This window comes from Triturus cristatus, chromosome 5_2 (assembly GCF_964204655.1).
Source record: "Triturus cristatus chromosome 5_2, aTriCri1.1, whole genome shotgun sequence".
NCBI lineage: Eukaryota > Metazoa > Chordata > Amphibia > Caudata > Salamandridae > Triturus > Triturus cristatus.
The window spans coordinates 794,139,537-794,162,541 of NC_140588.1; positions in this window are offsets into that span (position 1 = coordinate 794,139,537).

Genomic DNA, 23,005 nt, shown 5'->3' on the forward strand with positions numbered 1-23,005 from the left:
GATCTTGCTTCTAAATCCTCAGCCTTGTTCTTTATGACCTCCAGGATCTTCTCCATATCTGCGCATTTGCGGGTTGTAGTGTGGGCTTCATCTTCGACTGCAGTTATGCGATCTTCGGCCGCGTCTAGCCGTTCCCCTTGTTTATCCAGTTTCGCAGATATGTTATCTACCCGTTGGGTGAGCGAGTCTAATTTACCGTTTATGTCTTGCAGGCTATGCTGTATGACCTGTAACATGTTTTCCATGGCCTTGCTCGTCGTGCACTCCGCTTCCAATTCTGTATCGGAGTGTGCAGTTGCGCCTTTAGTGCTGTGCTTAGTTTCAAATGTTAATTTCGGCTGCTGTTTATCTGGCTTACCCTTTGCGGCAACGGAACAAAACAGCAAATGATTGCAGTAGATGACGTATATTTAGCTCCTCAGCTGTGGCCGTGGGTTGTCTTTGTGCAGCCGTGCAGCAGTGAACGATAATTGTAGGAGTCGTAACCAGGTTTTATATCAGCATCTAGCCATGAGGAGACAGCACACCAGGACGACCCACAAAACACCACGGTCGGTGCAATCATAGGTCCCCCAGAGGGACGCCACCCCTGGGCATTGGCAACTCCGCTGCTAGATCAGAGAGTGTGTAGTTCACTTTGGTGTGGCAGCATTGTGGGCACCAGTTACAGAGGGACCTCAACAATGTCAACGGTGTGATCATAGAGTTTACTGCTACGCATGTCCGGTAACGAGATGCAGCATGTATTATGCGCACTAATCACCAGTAATGCCTTACGTTGGTGTTGGCATCAACTGCAAACAGTATACATCCCATGGTACGCAGATATAAGTGTCAGTCTCGCTTCGCCGCAATGCATCACAGGGATAGTCAGCCACAGCATCGACATGCGAGGGAACTGCCTTTAACTTTACTCCATGGGCAAGCAGCTCATCAGGAGCATAGCAGCCCTATGTGTTGTTATATGGGCAGCTGTTACATCAAGTCTCATGCAATATGTGCAGCAACAGGGAAGCAGATCAGCATAACATAAGGTACTATGTGGGGAGCGGTGCCAGTATGTGCATTCCTTCGTCTCTTATCAACATTGTACATGACTTCAGCTCGTTGATGTTATGCAAGTAGATCTCCGATTACAGCACCGCTGCGGCAGTCCACCATTTTGCACCGCCTCGCTGCATGTCGCCGTTTGCGTGAATAGTGAAGCCTACACAGTTTATGGCTTCCAAAGTGCCCCAGCAATACTCTCAGCGAATATTACACAGCTCCAGCCCTGAAACGGTAGTATAGTTTTCGGTGTCAGCCGCCCCAGTAGGTCTCACCGCAAGTTCCAGCCGCTCCGATCAGCCACCGCATAGGGCGCCGCCATTTTGGTATCGCGGGGCCGTCCCCTCGCGCCAATATTTCGCTCATGGTTTTCTGGAGTGCAGGGCGTCTCACGGTGCCTACAATTCGCTCCTACCGCTGCCGGGAGGTTCTGACGCCTGGAGGAGCGTTCTGCTATCAATTTGACATCTGCAGCTCGTTCTTTTTGTCGGATTAATATCCCACCCGGCGGAGCTGTTTTAGGAGGCAGCCTTTCCGCAGTGCGCCCTCTAGCGCCCCTTACTTTCTTCTTCTTAAATTGAGCTTTTGATTTATCTTCTTTTCTGATATTATAGTCTGAAGTGCGATGAGTGTCTCTTGGCTTTGCTCGCTCTTCTGATCTGTGTTCTGACCATCTTTCCCTCTCAGAGCTTTTTGTTGAACTTTGGAAGGAACGAGAGGAACGTGTATCAGTATCCTGATACCTGTCAGGTTTTCTAATGTTATCACGGTTCCTAAGGTTGTACTTCCTTTCAGAGGGCTCCTGTTGAGGAGACTCACCCCGTGATTGTGATGTATTCTGCTTATTTTTTTGTGGTTTATTATCCCATTTCTTTTTAGAAGAATCCGGTGCTTGCTTCACGTTATCCTTTTCAGGATTACCCATTACTTGTGGCTTCATAGGTCTAGCTCCCAAATTATCTCTACTTAATTTGGCGTATGTATCTTCAATAATGTTTGGTAAATCCAGATCCTGTTGTGCAGGAGTGCATTCCCTTAGGCGTTGGCATATGGCCACCGCTGCTGCCTCCCCTTTTATGTTTGCTAACGTAATTGTAGATACCTGGAAAAAAAATCCTATTAATGTCATCCCTAAGTTTAGAGCAGGTTCTGATCCATACTCATTCTGTATCTACCTTAATACATCTGGTATCACTGCTATTGAAGGTGTACCATGAGTCCTGGTATAGATTGCAGCGAAGCCTGTACCCCAAGTGGTACAATCCTCTATCGGAGGAGCTATCCCCATCGGCTAGCACATTGTCAGTATTCTGTGTTTTTCTTGTGGACTGTGTGTGGAAATACTGCCTCTAACTGTGCTATTTTCTGAGCTAGCCAGAATGGCATTTGCTCACATTTAGTGGGCATTCTTCCCATAACTGCGTTCAGTGTTTGTGGGGTAATTTTAGTTGCGGTCCTTTGTAGTTGACCTGCTGGAGTAACCCTTGTGGGTTGTAGTGTGAGTGTTCTCATAACGAACTGTGTCAGATTTCTGTAAAGTTTTCTTATTTCTTTGTGAAGTGGATGTAAGTCTGCAATTGGCAATCTGTCAACTTCTGGATGCGGTGTGAAAGCAGCCAGGACCGGCCAAGTTGCTCCGTCTCTGCTGATCGGACCGAGTCTTACTTTGTTTGTGGTGTGTGGGAGGGCACCTTTAAACCAGTTTATATGTTCCTGGTACATTAACAGAATCTCAATGTCCTCGTATTAATTGTATTCTTCTGGTATTTCATCTGGAATGTAAGAATGAAATGTATGTGTGCGTGCATCTGCAGGTGGGAATTTAATTCATGAGTACAACACCTCCATCCTGTATGCTTCGTGCCAGTAAGGGAACAGTCCCACCTAATTCTGGGACTCCAAAATCTGCTAATTTTAAAGAAAGTGCATTTCTAACATTTTCTGAAATGTTTATAACACCTACCTGCTCTGCGTCTCCTGTTGCATTTGCATGTAATGCCACTCCTTTGTTATCTTTGCCAGAAATTGTTCAAAAATAGTTTCAAGGAGAATAAGATAAGGTTTTATGCACAATGTAGGAAACTGTAATCCTTCAAGCTTGAATAAGCCTACAGCTAATACATAGGATACACCTACTCAGCTGCGGCGGATTTTTACCTTCCCGCTCCAGACGTCACTGGATATCTGTGATTAGAGGTTTCTGTGAAAGCATGACTGAACTACTCAGATTTGACCGTTAAATAAGAACCAAACCAGCATTGGCAGTATCATGTAGTGTAGTTCTTACAAATCTATATAGGATCTGCGCGTTTAGACAACATAAACTAAGGGATCGGTGTCAAGACTAATTCCAGACACCCCAAAAGGATATGTTAGTCTGTTAGTCCTGCTAGCTCATAGTGCAACTACGAGCCCCTCTTACCAAGGAGCAAATAGCTTCTGGCAACTATCGAACATGACAACCCTTACCCCTCAGGGATCGTGGAAACAGTACAGTACTTTTCGCTCAGTCTCTCGTGCTCACTTTGTCTCAGAGAGATACACAGAATAAATGGTGGGGATGTTTTTCAAAAAGAATTTGTTGAGCCAATGTCATTCTAGCATTAAATACGTGTGCTGCAACAACCATGAGACAGAAACAAATATATACCGTTATAAGCACCAACCGAGTTAAGAACAGGTAGAATTCTACCACAGTCCTAAAACAATAAATATATGCAGGCATATAGATAGGTGACAGTAATAATGCATACTCCTACGATGCAACTCTAACTAGATGTCCCTAAGTGTACCTAGCATTTATGTAGGTGTATAGCCAAGAATCCCCTTACGATAAAGCCAACCCCATTATCTGATGTGGGAGAATGAAGGATCCCGTCTTGGTCTCAAGAAGGACACACTGCGCAGGATGTCAGACCACTGTGTGCTGGAGTGTCTGCGTGCAGGAACCTCAGTGTCTTGCGTGGAAGTCTTTTTCTCCTCTACCTTGCCCAGTGAAGATGTAGTGCTTATATACCTAAAAGGTACCCTTAGGGGTTCTACCTAAAAGTGTACTATGGGCATGTTGGGCAAGGATGACAATAGAGGTGACCATTATGCAGAGTTATTATGCAGAAGATGGTAATCCTGCTGTGATACTGAGAATCCTCATGCATAATACATGAGGCTAGTTTTCAGAGACAGCCACATGACAGTCATGTAGCACATAATTATGTAAAAGGTCAGCGCCAGACTCGTTATGTAGATCAATGGTAGGACAGAGGTAGGTAAAAGGTTGTGTAGCTACCTAGCCTATACTGGAGTACATTGGGGTTCATAACAACTCACCCTTACATTCACTGAGACACCCATTCACTCACCTATACAGTCACGCACCCACTGAATCATCCATACAGGCACTCATACACCCACTAATTCATCAATACACCTTGGTATATATATTTAACACTCAAACTTTTTTGAGATCTCATCAGTGATGTCACTGACCAGGTCATGAGTGATGTAATATGTGAGGTCATAAGCAGTGCATTGCAGTGGGTGCGAATTATAGTTAGCTCGGCTAACTATAACTGCTGGTTTTCTCGGGTTTTGCATGAGTGAAATCTGAGACAAACCTATTCACTCATCTATACAGGCAGTTACACACACCCTCACCCACCCACACATACATTGAGGCACCCACAGATGTACTCAGACAACCAGTCACTCACCCATACAGAAACTCACGTACTCACTCACACACCTATACAACCACTTAGACAACAACCAACAGACAGATACAGACTTTCACACAAGTCACTCACCCATACATTCACTGAGACACTTAATTATTCACTTATACAGTTACTCATGCACCCACTGAATCATCCAGTCACTGAATGATGTCATCAGTGATCTCATCATTGATGCTACTGACCATTGGCAATGGTTTGCACCTTTGTCCAAGTAGGGACCCTTGCTTCGAGTCAGGGTAAGGGAGTTACGCTCTTAGACAACCCCTGCTCACCCCCTTGGCAGCTGGCACGAGCAGACAGGCTTATCTCAGATGCAATGTGTAAAGCATTTATGCACACATACAGTAACACAATGAAAACACTACAAATGGACACCGCATCAGTTTAGAAAAATAAGGAAATCTTTATCTAAACAAAACAAGACCAAATTGACAAAAACCACCATACATATATCAACATATCATCAAAAATAGGTTATTCACAAAAATAAGTATTGTAGCAACAATGAGCTCCACCCGGGGCTATTACAACATCATGACAGGTGAAAAATCCCACAGTATGGCGCCAACCACGAGGTGCGGGGTGTCGGGCCCGGAGTCACACAGATCCCAAAGAACAGTACCTTGGCAAATTATGAAAACAAAGACAGTACAGGGCGTTCAAGGAGGTGATGCTTCGTTGGTGCCGGGTGGCGCAGGTTCCTTTCTACCACAGTGGAGGTGAAGCGTCAGTTCCTTACAACCGTAGGGGAGGTGAGGCGTCGGTTCCGTACTGCGATGCCGGGGAGGGGAGGCGTCGGTTCCTTACTGTTTTCGGGAAGGTGACATCAAGGTGGCAGAGAGGCATTGGCGAGGTGTCGATGGGTTCGGGAGGTCGCACACGTCGGGTATCGCCTCCGCAATGTTGAAGCACTGGTGTCAGTGAGGTCGGGGCTGCCGTGCGAATCAGGGCAGTGCATTGTGAGTCACGGTGCCCTCGGTTCCGATGCAGGCAGCGGCCTCGGTGACGGCATCTGAGTCTATAGAGTGTGGGGTTGCCAGGCGTCGAGGCCGCGGTGCAAGTCGGGCGGCGCATTGTGCACCTCACAAGTGGTGCCTGCGACTTTGTTGCAGGTCATGGCGTTGCTCTTGCTTTTTCCCTTTGTGGCAGCTGCAGTTCCAGGAGCAGGAGGACAGAGGGCGTGAAGTCTTTGTGTCCCTGAGACATCAGAACAGGAGGTAAGCTCTACACCAAGCTCTTGGAGATCTTCAAGCAGGATACACAGCACAGTTCAGTCTTTGTCCTCTCCTTGGCAGAAGCAGCCACTGCAGGCCAACCCAGCAAAACATCCACACAGCAATGGGGCAGTACTTCTCCTTCAGTTTTCCCATCTCTTCTCCTTGGCAGAGGTTCCTCTTAAGTCCAAAAGTAATCTAAAGTTCTGGGGTCTGGGCTCCAATATTTATACCACATTGTCCTTTGTTCTCTTGTGGCAAAACGTCTCTCCGCTCAGTCCAAATCAGTTCTGTCCTCTGTGGTCCAGCTTCTTGGCAGGAGGTGGAGACAACATTGTGCACAGGAGACCTGGCCTATTCAGGTGCAAGGAAAACTCCTCCCACTACTCGGAATGCAGCCCAGGTCTATTCAGCTCAGCTCTGAGTCATCCATGAAAAGCAGGACTCACCTCAACCCCCCGACGGCTGTCTACGGATAATGCTCATCCCCAGCTCCTGTCACCCCAAAACCAAACAGTCAATACACAATCCAGCAAAGGCACATAGGATGGCTGAGCAAGGAAAGGACCACTTTCGAAAAGTGGCATTTTCGAACATACAATTTAAAAACCATCTTTTAGTAAAGAAGGTTTTTAAATTGTATGTTCGAAAATGAGCCTAAAGTCCATTTCTTTATCGTTTTCCAAAGGAAAGTTATACTTGTAATTTGTTACAAAAAAATTCCCATGTTACCCTATGGGACAGATAGCCTTTCAATAGTGAAAATAGAAATTGGCAGCATTCCACTATCAGGACATGTAAAACACACCAGCACATGTCGTACCTTTTACCTACACTGTACCCTGTGCATGGTGGTACCTTGGGCTTACCTTAGGGGCACCTTACATGAAAGGGAAGATTTGGGTATCTGAAGTGGTTGCACTTGCCAGGTCGACATATCAGTTTAAATCTGCATGCAAACACTGCAGTGGCAGGTCTGAGATATCTTTTTCAGGGCTACTCATGTGGGTGGCACAATCAGTGCTGCAGGCCCACTAGTAACATTTGATTTACAGGCCCTGGCACACTCAGTGCACTGTACTAGGGACTTACCTAGTAAATCAAATATGCCAATCATGGATAACCAATTATGTTCACAATTTACACATAGAGCATATGCACTTTAGCACTGATTAGCAGTGGTAAAGTGCCCAGGGTCATAAAGCCAAAAAAACAGGTCTGGAAAAATAGGGAAAGAAGCAAAATGTTTGTGGATATTCCTGCAAAAAGGGCTATTTCCAACACACCCATATAAAGTCTGCAGTTCCCCGAGCCACTTAAAACATGGGCGTTCAATTCTGTCTTGACAGTTCTGTTGTTTGTAAGCGAAGGCTACTAGAGTCTTTCATGGCAACTTGACACGTCTTGGGTTAGCAACAAGGGTTTTGGTCTTTAAGAGTCAAAAAGGCAGTGCACTAACCTTTATTTTAAGTCTGTTTGTTTTCTCCGTTCTTTTGCCTTTGTTCGAAGTTGCTCTGAGCCAAAAGGGAGCTTGCATGGGATCAAAACTTGCCAGGAAACAGGAGCAGAGCTTTTGTGCTGTTCAAAAACCTTGCTGAAGAAAAGATTAGATAAATCAGCTGATTGGGCTGAGAGAAATCTCCAGCAAGTGAAGAGATAAGGGGTTACCTCCCGCACATCCAAAGCCAATTGCCAGCTTAAGTTTTGAGTACTGTTTTAAACCTCCTGAGGCACGTGCAGCCCTCAACAGCTGCAGGGCGTGTCACGGCATGCAGTGAAGTGGCTGAGTGTAAAAAAGGCTGGGCCTCTGGGATACACATGCAAACACACATTCAGGGAAATCAGCATGAAGTTTTAAAAACAAGAGGAGCCGGCCTTGGGGAATAACATGCTTATAATAAAGAGCACGGAATAACATATCTGGTGCATCATGAGGAGCAGGCCATAGGGAAATACAAGCAACCATATACTGCTTGCATAGAAAAGGAGCCGGCCCTGGAGAGCACATACAAAACATTGTCATAGCTCAATACCGATGTGCCATCGCAACTAGGCTCCAGGGTGCAGCAATGTGGACCCATGCAGTACACTCTAAGGCACACATCACACAAGGAAGGAATCCTTAACACTTGATGTACATTTCTGTCCCACATCTAAGACCAATTCAAGTCAATTCTCCCAAACTGGCCTTTTTGCTTTTTCCAAATTCATTTTACTCTAACTGGCTGTTGTGTCTGTGACCCCTACCTGCAAAGAGGGCATTTGAGCTGGCCAACCTGGACAGCTACACTGTGGCCCAGCACAAGGGGTTTTGTCAGGAGATGGGTTTGCCTGTTAAGAGGAGCCTTGAAAAGACAGAGCTCCAGAAAGCCTTGAGAGCACAGCGGGAGGCCCACCAGACTCCAGCAGATGAGGAGGAAGAGTTGGATGATGAAGGGGAGCTGGAGTATGAGGACAAATTGGACCAGGTCTGGATATCCTTCCCAGGGCTGGGGGCAGTGTGTCTTCCAGGGCCTGTCTCCAGAGGAGCTGGAGGACAGGTGGGAAGAGAGGAAGCTCAAGTTTGAACTGGCCAAGTTAAAATTGGAGAAGGAAAACGCCTTAAAGGAGAAAAGGCTGGATGGAAATAGACCAGAAGAAGTTGGCTATTAAAGAAAGGAAACTAACATTGGCTCATGAACTGAGTCTGAAGGAGCTGGACCTTAAGGGCCAAGCAGGCTTAGTCCAGCATTGATGGTGGCAGCGTTACCTCAGTGTCCTCTGCAGATAGGAGGGTCTACACACGTCTGGTGCCTGACTTTGTGGTGGGAGATGACTTAGATAGATGATTTGAGGCTTATGATGTTGCCTAACAGATGTACAAGATCCCTGAGATGGGTTGGGGGCTGGTCTGTGGAGGCACTTCCCAAGTAAGTGGAAGGACACCCTACTGGCCCAAGAGCGGGAGGACAGGATTAGGTATCCACCCACGAAAGAAGCCCTGATTAGAAAATATGGTTTGACCCCAGAGACGTATAGGCAGAAGTTCAGGGACATTAATAAGCCAGCCCACCAGACGTGAGTGGATTGTGTTGATTCCTTTTGTAAGGCACTGGGTGATTGGATGAGGGACAGTAAAGTTAAGGATTATCAGGGGCTGTATAACTTGATTGCAAAAGAGCACATGTTCAGTTTTTGTTTTCCAGATCTGCGCCAACACATTGTTGACAGTAAGCCATCTGATTCCAGGGAGCTTGCAAAGGAGGTGTCAGCACCAGGGTCCACAAGAAGGTATCTGGTGGGGATCATCACAAGGGTAGGCAGGGTCCTCATCAGAAGAAGGAAGGAAGGAGAGGGACAAAAAACAAAAAGCAAAATGTTCTCTAAAGGGCCCCAAAATAGTTCTTTGGCACAGGATTTCCATACCCCTACGAGAGAAGAAAAAGAGATGGTTCCCTGACAGTAGGTCTGTAGTGAAAGCACCCCCTAAATGCTATGTGTGCCAACAGGAAGGGCAATTTACGGAAGATGCCAAGTGTCCCAAGCGAGCACAGTCCCCTACTTGTGGGCAGTCACAGGGGATGGCCAGTGTAGCGATTGTGAAGGAGATTGTCCCAGATAGTGTGGGGGCATAGTAGAGGTTACCCTAGTGTCCCTGGGTGATGAAGAAATGGTACAGAGAACCCACATGCCTAGTAATATTAGGAAGTACAAGCAGTGAGTCACAGAGTGGAGGCTCTGAGAGACACTTGAGCCAGCATGACAACTATCAGGTGTCATCTGATGTCCTCAGAGCAGGTAGTCACTAATGTGTTCCAACAAGTTGTTACAGCTGACAACTGTGAGAGTCACTACCCAGGGGCTCTGTTTCCCTTTGAATGGGGGGGGGGCAGAGTCTCAGGTTCCTCAAGGGTAGGTGTGAGTCCATCCATACCTGTGGATTGTGTACTTGGCAATGACCTGGAGCATACCGCCTGGAAGGAGCAGGAGAACAGGTCCTACTCGGAGATGTTAGTGTTCCCTGAGTGTATGTGCCTGACCACACGGTCCCTGGAAGCCTGAGAGTGTAGTCAAGAGAGAAGTCCTGGAAAAATGGCCCAGGTACCTGCCAAGAAAATGAAGGGCAAGGGACACCGGAATCCCACTCCTGAAACTCCCACGGTCCGTGAGGAGGTTTTCATTAAGGGGGACACCCCGAAACCTACGGGGAGGAAGTGGCCGAGCTGGGGAACCTGCCTGAGCTGGCCAACTGGCAGCAAGAAGGGGGTCCCACCACCGAAAAGTTATGCAAGTCGCAGAGGGAATGCCCTATTCTTGTGGGTCTTTGGCAGCAGGCTGAGACCCAGGCAAAAGGTGATGCCTTTGGCAAACACCTGATATACTGGGAGAATGGTCTCTAGTATATTGAGCCTAATGCTCCTGAGCCTGGTGTAACCCGTGTGTTGGTGATCCCACAGTGGTACAGAGCCTTAGTACCCGTCAGATCACCTGGGGCAAGACAAGACTTTTGACAAGCTTGTCACCCACTTTTATTGGCCACAAATGAGGAAGGCCCCCCTGCAAACTTTCCCTGTCGTTGGCACCCCCTTTGAAAGGGTCGGCATCAACATCATTGGGCCTCTGGACTGCAAGACAGCCATGGGCATCAGATTTACTCTGGTCTTGGTGGGCCATGCCTCCCTGTGCCCGGAGGCTATCCCTCTCAGGACGGTGGCCAGGGCACTGATGGGGATTGTACATGTGGGTTCCCCAAAGAAGTGGTATCTGACCAGGGAACCAACTTCATCTCAGGGTACATGAAGGCCATGTGGAAGGAGTGTGGGGTAACCTACAAGTTCTTCACTCCTTACTACCCACAAACCAATGGGCTTGTTGAAAGGTTCAACAGGACCCTAAAGGGCATGATTATGGCCCACAAGGGACCATGAGGCAGAAGTGGTACGTCCTCCTGCCATGCCTTTTGTTTGCCTACCGGGAGTTACATCACAAGGGGCTTGCCTTTAGCCCCTTTGAGCTTCTGTATGGGCACCCTGTGAGAGGGCCTTTCAATTTGAGCTGGGAGGCAGATCCTCGGAGAGCCCCCCAGGATGTGGTCAGCTACATGCTGGCACTCTTCAACCAGACAGCGCGCTTCCGGAAGCTTGCCAGGATAATCTGGAAGCCAGGCAGGAGGCCATGGAACGCTGGTATGACCAGAATGCCACTCTGGTGCAGTTTCAACCTGCCAAAAAAGTGTGGGTGATGGAGACCGTGGAACCTAGGGCTCTGCAAGACGGCTGGTCTCGGCCTTATGAGGTGAAGGAGTGCAAGAGTGATGTCACCTACCTGGTGGACCTCAAAGCTCCTAGGAACCCTTTAAGGGTCCTTCATTTCAATCGCATCAAGCCGCACTTCAAGAGTTCTGAGCTTACCAAGCTCCTGCTTACTGAAGATGGGTTGGAAGAGGACAGTGAACCTCTTCTCGACCTCCTATCTTCCATAAAGTAGGATGAGTTAGTGGAGGGTGTTTGCTACTCCCCTATAATGACCCTAGGCCAACAGAGAGACTGCCGCCAGTTTCTGGGGCAGTTTGCCCCTTTGTTCTTACTTACCCTAAGACTCACTGCATGGTATACCCATGATATTGATACTGGGGAAAGCACACCTGTGAAGAACAAAATGTACAGGTTGTCTGACAAGGTGAGAGGCGGCATTAAGCAGGAGGTGTCTAAATGCTGGTGTTAGGGGTTATTGAGCCTGAAAATAGCCCTTGGTCCAGTCCAGTGGTGTTGGTCCCCAAGGCTGCTCCTCCTGGCGTCACACCTGAACTCACGTTCTGTGTGGACTACCATGGTCTCAATGCTGTCACCAAGACTAACAGGCACCCATCCCCAGTGCTGATGAGCTCATAGATCAGCTTGGAACTGCCAAGTTCCTCAGTATGTTTGACTTAACATCTGGGTTCTGGCAGAATAAACTGACTGAGGGGGCTAAGGAGAGGTCTGCATTCTTGGCCCCAGAAGGGGGGTCTGTTCTGGTACAGTTCTGGGTCATGCCCTTCAGGCTGCAGAACACCCCTGCCACCTCCCAGAGGTTAATCTACCAGGTCCTGGCTGGGTTGGAGAACTCCAATGCTGCCTACCTAGATGACATTCCAGTCTTCAGTTCTATCTGGGAGGACCACCTGTGCGCCTCCAGGAAGTGCTTCGGGCCCTGCAGAGTGCAGGCCTGACTATCAAGGCCAGTAAGTCATGGGGCAGGGTTCAGTGGTCTACTTGGGTCACCAAGTGGGAGGTGGCAGGGTGCAGCCCCTCCAGACCAAAATTGAAACCATTCTGGCTTGGGAACCCTCAAAGACCCAGACAGAGGTGAAAGCCCTCTTTTGCCTCATTGGCTACTACAGGAGATTTGTCAAGGGTTATAACACCATTGTTGCCCCCTTGACAGAGCTGATTTCCCGGATGTAGCCACTTCAGGTGATCTGGACAGAGGCGTGCCAGAAAGCAGTTGACACCCTGAAGGAAACCATGTGAACAGCACCCATGCTCAAGGCCCCTGACCTCTCCCAATAATTCATTGTGCAGACAGACGCCTCAGAGCATGGTGTAGGGGCCGTGCTCTCACAGCTAAATAAAGAGGGCTAGATCAGCCTGTAGCCCATATCAGTAGGAAGCCACTTCCCAGGGAACAAAGCTGGAGTGCAATAGAGAGGAAAGCCTTTGCTGTGGTTTATGCGCTGATAAAGCTAAGGCCATACCTGTTTTGTACTCACTTCTGGGTTCAGATAGACCACAGACCCCTCAGGTGGTTATTGCAGGTGAGGGGTGAGAATCCCAAACTCCTGAGGTGCTCCACATCCCTAGGGGGAATGACTTTACGGTGGAACACCATCCTGAACCAGATCATGCCAATGCTAATAGTCTCTCCAAGTTCTACTGTCTTAGGCAGAGATCTTCAATCTGTGGGGCGCGCCCCCCTGGGTATCGCGACGCCATCTAAGGCGAGGCGCGCACTCCTCTCTAATCTTTCCTTACGATCCCATGATTTTGTTTTGCTAACTCTGGGGGGGGGGGTAGTTTAATTCATAGAGCTGAAACGCTTCAGCTGCAGTGGGAGGCAGGATGTCTCCTCTGCTAAAACCGAAAGCAAACGAACAGACAGTCCTGTTCCTTGCGTTCGATATCACAGCAGAGGAGACCCCTTGCCTCCCACTGCAGCTGAAGCATTTCATGTCTATGAATTAACCCCCTCCTGGGAGAGATAGCTCTTCCAAGAAAGGAGACAAAGTTTCCAGAGATGTTTTAAGGCATGGGCAAGGTGGGCTCTGGCCCAGGGCCCCAGCCTTTTAAAGCGGGTGGGGGGAGGGGGTGCTGAAAGAGCCAGCTCTGTTCTACAGAGTCTTGCCCTCATGACCTTGACTTTTTTTTTAAACACAATGTTGTAAATAACGTTTTTCTACCATTCATTTTTAATGTGTAAGAGTCTAATACAGACATTTTGCAGCCAAAAAGTTGTTTATGCGTCATGTAACATCCATATAAAAAGTTATTTTAGATCAATACAGGACCTCGCATATGAGAAATGGGAGGGTGTGACAGAAATTATTTGCAGTAATATTAGTGAAGTGCTGTTGTGTTACATACTGAAAACACACATCACTATCCCTGAATATCATATGTACACACATTTAGTATTTGACCAAAGAAGGCATGAAAGAGCTGAGACTGGATCATAAAATCAAAGCTGGTCCGAACAGGGGCCCCCAAAATACATTTGGCCCAGGGCCCTCAAAATCCTTAAAACATCCCTGAAAGTTTCTTTTAAAATTACACAGGCAGGCGCACAAAAATGCCAGCCAGCCATGTGTTGTTTAAACAAAATGCAAATTGCTTGTCTTGACACTAAATATGGTTATAAATAAAGTAGTATGTATTCATTTGTAATGTGACTTTTCTGTTTTTGTTCCCTTTAATTTTCAGTCATGGATCATTCAGGCAGCTCTAGAAAACAATTAAAAGTTATTTCTATGTATATTTGCTGTTCAAAGTATGCACAGACAAGTGCTGAAAATACGGCTTTAGGTGACTGCTTATTTTTATACCATCTGTGACATCAAAATAATGAGCTGGCTACCCTAATCATAAGAGTGGAAGTTTGTTGAGGGATCAGCACACTATTTCTTTCCTCCACCCTGATCCCTGGTTACTGCCATAATAGCAATAGTTTAACACATTTGAAACCCTACGCTGCGGTCAATAACATGCTGAGTTACTTCAAGTGTCTGGGATTGCACCTTGCATTCAGACAACTCGCTCCTCATTCTCGCCCTTCACTTTCACCCTCACCCTGCACTCACACTGATCCGATACACTCACACCATTCACCCACTTACCCTCCACTCACACTGATCACCATGCACTCACACCATTCACCCGCTCACCCTGCACTCACACTGATCACCATGCACTCACACCATTCACCCACTTACCCTCCACTCACAGTGATCACTCTGCACTCACACTGATCACCATGCACTCACACTGATCACCATGCACTCACACCATTGGCCCATTTACCCTCCACTCACAGTGATCACTCTGCACTCACAATGCACTTGCGCTGTTCACCCTGTATCTCACCCTGCAGCCACACAAGCCCACGACTCAACCTGCACTCGTGACACTTCACTCAACTGTCCCCCTCACTGTTCAATCTGCAATCCCACTCAAATAATCCCCCACTAACCATACATTCATTCGTCCCACTCTGCACCAACATGCGCACCCAAATTCATATGGTCACCTCACTCACCCCTGTACACAAGTATGGGCATGTCCTGTCCCATCAAGGTTTTCGTCCTAAATTACAAAAGGAGACATCTAAATGCACTGCAGTCCAGCCTTCCAGGGGCTCCTTGATAGAGACAGTTCTGTTTTTGCCTTGATGGTCTGGAATAATTCCTAAACAGATTCTTGCAAATACCGTTTTGTTTAATCTCTTTTTAATGTGATTGATGTGAGGGAGTCTATTACTATTTGCAGAGAAATGTGTTTGTTTCATGCAACAACCATAAAAACGTTAACCATAAAAAAGTTAGCTCCAAGCGAGTCCTCACATATGAGAAATTGGAGGATATCACAGATATTATTCACTGTAAAATTAGTGGGCTGCTGCTTTGTTACAACAGTGAAAACACATCACTATCTCGGAATATTAGATGTAAACGCTTTTAGAATTTCGACTACAGTGCCTGTGCACCGTTAGTAGCCTGGCTAAATAGGGTATGGCAGAGCTGAAAGTAAATCATTTAAACTCAAAGCTGTACTGAATAGGGGCCCCCAAAATAGTTTTGGCCCAGGGCACCCAAAATTACTAACATGTCCATGCCATCACAAAGTCTGTCAGACAACATTACCCTGAAGTAAAATAGACAACATCATTAATTTATTATTAGTTCTATTTTTTTTAAACATAAGCCCGACGTGTCCTAAACTCCCACTGCTTCAGGCAAGCAACTTATCGTACTACTTAGGATTTCTCAATTAGGTGTTCGTTCAATGCCCTCTCTGTGGACTTTCAACTGTCTTCGGATCCATAACTGGTTGGTGGGCAATTATCCCATTATAATGCTGCCTAAAATGTTTGTTAATGATTTCTAGAGAAGAATTGTTTCTCGTGTATGAGCTCTGAGCTAGGGAGTGCTCGAAAAATCTAACACTGTCTCCCTTACAGTCCCTGTCTTGGCTGAAAATGTCTGCAGAATATTCAGCTTTGGGAGAAACTGCTATCAAAACTCTCTTGCCTTTCAGCTCGTCCTATTTGAGATTGGGTTTTCAGCACTTGCGGTGTTAAATACTAAGTACTGTTCAAGGTTGGATGTGGAGCACAATCTGAGGATGGCAGTAGCAAAAATCCATCCACAGATTGATCGTCTCTGAAAAACAGGCACACCTTGTCACATTTATGTTGAGGGTGTTAATATCAATCTATGTCATGTGTAAAACAAAGCATCCTAGTAAAAACAATCTGCGCACATTTTATCTTGAAAAGTGGTGTTTTGAGCTGTGTAATAAGCCTCTGTCATTTCACCACACCCACTCACAAACCTGCAGTTTACTAAACACTCTTATTGTATTGAACATTATTTGCTGGATATGCCCGGAATATGCGCGTGGTGGTTGATTCCAGAAATTCTTTCAGGTGGTGGGGGGGGGCCCAACATCTAAAAAGATTCGGCTGGGGGGGCTCAACGTACAAAAGTTTGAAGACCTCTGGTCTTAGGGAAGATAACGCTTGGGTAGCTCTCCCCACTTTCACCTAGGGGGGGACACATTTTATATCTGGCATCCTTAGCGTGGTTTCCCTGGACATTTTGCCTTCAGACCTCCTGTTTTTGCTGACTTCGTTCTTGCTGGCCCTAGGACTATGGGCACTTTACCACTGATAACCAGTGCTAAAGTGCATGTGCTCTTTGCTTAAAACATAGTCACAGTGGCTTATCCACAATTGGCATATTTAATTTACTTGTAAGTCCCTAGTAAAGTGCACTACATTAGCCCAGGGCCTGTAAATTAATGATGTTACTAGTGGGCTTGCAATACTGATTGTGCCCCTCTTTAAACATGTATCAGGCCTGCCACTGCAGAGTCTGTGTGGGTAGTTTTAAACTGCCTTGTCGACCTGGCAAGTTAGCCCTCTTGCCAGACCCAAATGTTCATTTTTAATACATATGAGTCACCCCTAAGGTAGGCCCTGGACAGCCTAGGGTAGGGTACAGCGTATTTAAAAAAAATAGGACATGTACTTGTAAAGTTCTACATGTCCTTGTAGTAAACCATCTCTCCCATAGGATAATATTGCAATTACCTTATTACATTGTATAGCTGTAATTTCCAATGGGAAGAGATTAGACCCCCATGTTTGGTTGTCTCTGGAATCACAATTTGAAATCACAACTTATGGTGAAGAAAGATTTAAAATTGTAATTCTGAAAATTACTCTTTTAGAAAGCTGGCATTTTCTTACTTTAGCCATTGGGTGCCCTCTTCCTGTCTCTGAATACACGTTTGGGTGGGTGATAGCTGTACTCTGTGAATTCCCTCTAGACAGCCATCCACAAAAGGAGCTTAGGTGTGACTGGTGTGCTATCCACATCCTAATGGGACCTTCTTGGCAGGATAGGAGAGTGGATCTAACTCATACACCTGAATAGGCTGTGTCCTTTCCCCACACAAAAGGCCGCATACCCCTTCATAGTGAGTCTGAATGCCCTGTTTCCTTGTGGGGCCGCACTGAGACCCGAGTTTGCTGCTGGGGTGGGACTCGTGCACCAGCAAACACCACTGCTTCATGGAGGGAGGAGGACTCTCCCAGACGCCTCAATGGCACCATCAGACTCCCGCAGCACAGGATATGCTGTTTCCTTGTAGGGCCGCACTGAGTCCCGAGTTTGCTGCTTAGCCGTGCTGGGGTGGGACTCAGGACCCCAGAAAACACCACTGCTTCCCAGAGGGAAGAGCTGCCTCCCAGATGCCTCAGGGGCGCCAGCAGACTCCTGCAGCGTGGGACGCACGTGGGTGTGCCCGGCCGAGCCCGGGCAAAGCTCAGGCCAAGGGCGGGCCATCTGCACCCGTCCGCTGCAGGACAAGGCTAGGCTGCCACCCCTTAGTTTTTCTATCGTTTTGGGTACACCATGGACCCTGTACTTGGTCAAGATAGAAGACAGAGGACCAGTTAGGATTCTGTTTTTCTTTTTGTATTTTCAGTGTTTAGTAAGCACATTTCAGACCATGGGCAAGCACAAACTAGTCCAGGCAATTGTGAAGAGGGCCCCAAAGCCAGTAGCCCACACCAATGCAATCACCAACTATTTAACTAATGCTATGGGCCTACTAAACAGCGAGATTACTAACGCAGAGGAGAGAGTGGCTGCAACTAAATCTGCCCTACATAGTGCAATAGATAATGCTGTTGTGGAAGACACCCTATCATCCCCCGTGATCCTACCCAAAAAGAAAAAGGTTGTGACACCATGTGTGTCGAATGATCCCCTCTCAATCAGCGAAGATTTACCTATAAGTTAGTCATCCTCCCACTAGCAAAGAAATGTTGCCAGCCAGCGGACTTATTAGCCTCAAATTTACAAAAAGGAAGAACACCTACAGGGGTGCATTGAAATTCCTCTGTCCCAAGGCACCTAGGTTTACCTAAAAAAGAAAAGATGTTACATTCTACTAAACCAACAGACCTGACATTAAAAAAGCTACATAGCAGACTGGTAACACTGGAGGACTCACTAAGGAAGGAACTGGGGGACATTAAGCTTGGAATTTTTAAACTGGAGACATCTGTAAAAGAAGTGCTTGCTCTAATTAAAACGCAAAATGGGGACACTGATCCAAAGAAAGTAGCACAAACTAACCTACCGGTAACCAAAACATTTTGTGCGGATCTCATACATCCACTCCCAAACCCCACTGAAAGTAATCCCCCCACAAATTCAGAGTCACATGTAAACACGATTCTGCACCTTCCACCGGAAGCAACGCCTTATGTAATCATACTAAGAAATGTCCCAAAATGAATGCCATGTGTAACAGAAACATGGATCAAAGTAAAAAACAAGGAGATACACAGGCTGGCCAAACAGTTTTGGTGCACAAACTGTCTTTTCCAAGGAGTAATAATGGTCAGAAGAGTCGATTGGTTAGGCCCTTTTAGGAAAATTGGTCAAGGCGACTGTATTGTTGAGAATTTTCGATCCCCTAAGATGGTAAAAACCTTACTCTTTGGTCTCAGTTGTAGGCTTCGTCCAGAGAATGCTCAAGAGAACATTTTAGTAACCCTGGGCGGTGAACTCCTCTCTGCTTGCAGAGTTTGCAGAGTTTTCCATACTTTGCGTTACGCGGAGATCGTGGAGTTCCCAAAAACTCTTTTTTCCTTTTTTCCTCGCTCGCGTTCGTCAACGTCATGTTGGTGAGCGCGAGTGAGGAAAATCCACCTTCCGCAAGATTTTCCTTGTTCGCGATCGTCAACATCAAGTTGGCAAGCGCGAGCATGGAAAATCAACCTCCCGGCGAGATTTCTCGATGCTGGGGGGTCAGATTTCTCATTGCGAGTGGTCGCGTATGTTCGCGACCACTTGCGTTGAGAATCTGTCCATTCGCGTTGAGAAAGCTGCATCTCGAGTAAAAATCTACTCGAGTGGCAGAAAGGAAAGCAGCGCCCGCTTGCGCTGTGCATGGTGCTGTTCGTGATGAGTGCACAGTGCGGACAAGCATTAGGGCACCGCAAATCACCGCAAACTGCATTTGTCTATTTCTGCTTGCGTTGCTCTGCGGAGCGTGGCAGAGTTTTTTTTCCCACTTCGCAGAGTTCCGCGTAGTGGAACTCCGCGAACTCCACCCAGGGTTACCTTTTAGTTGAACCCCTTGGCTTTTTCTACAGACCTGATATGTTCCTTGACATGGGTAGTGCCTCCGCCCAAACAGAGATATCAGCGAACCAGAATACTATCCAACATCATATAAAACCGAATTATAGAACATTAATAACAGTTCCAACTACAAATAGGTTCTGCCCCCTCTCCAATTACGATGAACAAGATTGACAACTGGGTGGAACGTAGACTGTAAACTACAGAAGATAGATAGGGGCATACTGACCGATACAGAAAATGTAAGCACTAATCTTGTAATTAGGACTTGGACTGTTGCAGGAGTGAAAAACTAAACTAGGGAACCCAGAGTGGCTGGAGACAATCAATCAAACACATCTAGCCTGCCTACAAGAGACATGGGCAATAGATGATTTTCACATAGAGGGTTTTACTTCGCTTTTAACCCCGGCAACCCCCTCAGAGACAGGGCAGGCTAAGGTGGGGTCTGGCCTTATTCATATCTCTAACCGTATCTCTAAAATTGATAAGATCCTATACGTGCTACCTCTATGTTCAACTCTTCCATCTGCAAACAGAGGAAAAGCTATATCTAGTTTCATTCAATTTCTATAATAATGTCTTTGACAAAACTAGAGCTAAAGTCATTGTGAGCTTAAGTAGGAAGATTGAATCATTTATAAATTGCAATAAGGATGATTATATATTAATATGGTTAGGGGACTTTAATATAAGGCAATGCAACAGGATGGGATCTAAAAGCTGTGGCTATATAAAAACTAATGGGGAGGGAATGCTACACTTTTTGCACAATCCATATGGAGAGGCAATAAACGAAATTATTTTTAAATACAATATGAAATTATTAGAACATCCTAAAGGGCCAGGACAAGAAGTACCCACGTACCATGGGAATTGCCGAAGTTCCACTATCGACCATATTCTGGTTACCAAAAATGGGTATTGACTAATGGACTCCTTTGACATTACCCCAAGCTCTTTTGGTGATCACTCCCATCTGACAGTGGTTTTTTACATAAATATTTCATGGCCAAATGGCCTACAAACTACAAATCAAATCGAAACGCAGGGCAGAAACGGCATCAGCCTTAAATGGGCGAATATAAATGGTACCGCTATTACAGGGAAAACCATGGCCGAAAACCTCAGTGATTTTAATATATGCACGGATCTGAGGTCTCCACCGTCGTGTATCATGGTAGCCTTCTGCAAAATAATGGCAGAAATATAAGAGAAGCTAAGATACACCACTAGGAGCAAGGGAAAAAAGAGGCGGGATGGTTCAACAGGATTGTTCCCAGGCCATTAGAAAACTGAGAAAAGTCCTACGAGATATCCCGAGAGATAAGGACAAAATTAGCAGGCTAAGAACTACATATATATATTCCCTGGATAAAAGGAAAAGAGAGATGAAAGACAGGATCTGGGATGATTTATTACAGGCTCCTGAATTGAACGATAATATTTTTTTCTGGAAGACAATGAACCAGCCCTTCTTGAAAGATATAGAGGATCCTAGGGTAGAAGTATTCGTACAACAGGAGGACTGGATAGAACATTTTGCCACTATTTGTAATCCTGATAACTGCGCTATAGAGCTGCCAATCTCAACTGTATATATCCCTCATGTTGTAGATATCCCACCAATAAGTCTAGAAGAGGTCATTAATGCTCTAAATAAAGCAGCTAACGGAAAGGCTCCAGGACCTGATGGGGTCCCAATAGATACTTTTAAGACACATGCCACTTTATGGGCCCCTTTCCTAACAAAAGTGTGCAATGCAACAGCTAAAGTTTTCCTCCCTGCTACTTGGACAGAATGTACAATTGTGCTGATATTAAAAAAAGGAGACAGAGGGGACCCAAGATGTGTTCGCCCAATATCCCTCCTGGATTCTAGTGCCTAGTTAATAGGTAGAATTCTCCTGGACAGGCTATAACAGTGGGTAGATGAGAAACATATCCTTACCGATACCCAGTATAGGTTCAGGAGGGATGTCGGCACGATAGAACAATGTGTTAACTTACATCTGCTTATTATAGTCATAAAAGAAGGGCATATTCGTCGGTGCTTTGCAGACTTATGCAGTGCGTTCGATTTGGTAAACCATGATAAGCTATGGAAAACTCTCATGGACATGGGTGCCCGATGGGTATTATTAATTATCTTGCACTATTGTATTCCCATTTGACTGCACAGGTACGTTGTGGACTGAAAGGGGAACATACCCAACAATTTAAGGTTGCCTGAGGGATTCGTCAGGGGTGTGTCCTCGCCCGCTGCTTTTTTCACTCTATATAAATAGGGTGGATGAAATGTTATAGAAAGTGAAGCCCGAAGTCCATATGGTTGGATCTCGCCCAGTTCCAATCCTATTATATGCATACGACGCTGTTCTATTATCTAGAACAGCAAACGGGTTGCAGTTCCTGATTGTTACCTTTATGGAAGATAAAGACATGAAAATAAACCTAGAGAAAACAGTTATCATGGTGAGTGAACAAGGGAGTGCAAAAAAGAGGGCACACCATGTTAAGGGAGCTAGACTAGCCGAGACCCAATTGTTTTAATATTTAGGAGTCTAAATCACTGCAGCAGGGCATTGGGAAACCAAATTGAACACATGCTAAATGACATTTCTGAGAGCCATAGAAATCCATTTTTTAGATCTGCGGGTAAAGTAGGCCACAAACCGATCAGAGAAATATTAACGGTATATAAAAATAAATGCCTCCCAAGTGTTAGCGGGGCCGTACTGTGGGCGTGGGTAAACAGTGCCCCTTTCTAAACCTTAGAGAACCTGTCTCTAGCCTGATTGCTGGCTGCGCCAAAACTAGTTCATCCTACATTATTCACAAGGAAGTGGAAGTTCCTTTTCTAGAGGATGATCTACATGCAGTCCCATTCTTTTGAGGTATAACATATGGAGCAAAGCCAGGACAAAGCTTACCAAGGACATTATATCAGATTGCTTAACTTTAGACGCATGGAGAAAGATAAGATGGCTGACTTAAATAGACAGTCACCTAAGAAAAGTGGATAATAGCATTGGAGTTAAGGGCACAGTTAAAACTTACGATATAGCAAAATTGAGGTTAAATCTATACTTAGGGGAGAGAGAGAGAGATAGAAAGAGATACCCATGAGTGTAAAATGTCTACGGTGTGTAGATACCTGTCAGGCCCAGTACAACCCGACCTGCAAAACTACCTGTTAATGGTCAAGAACATTCAACATAGGTTCTACCTCACTAGATTACGCCTAGTAACATTGCACCTGAGGGTTGTTTTTCCAAAAATGAGGGCTCGGGCTGATATATTACCAAAATGCCCATGTGATGGCAGAACCAGTCAAACCACAATGCACTTTATTTTGTTCTGTAGGTTCTATAAGGATCTCAGAAAATAATTCTTAGCACCAATTTGTAAAACTGGTAAATATATTTATTATCAGAATGTTTTTAATTATTTATGTTCACTAGAAAATGTGGATTTTTTTCTGTTATTTCATTTATTATATCTGCTCTTGGTAGAAGGAAAAATCTTCCACATCTTGAAGTTATGTCCTATGAGGCCGCATTATAAATCTTTTGAAGACGCTTATAGCTATATTCATTATGTGCCTCTTAATAGAC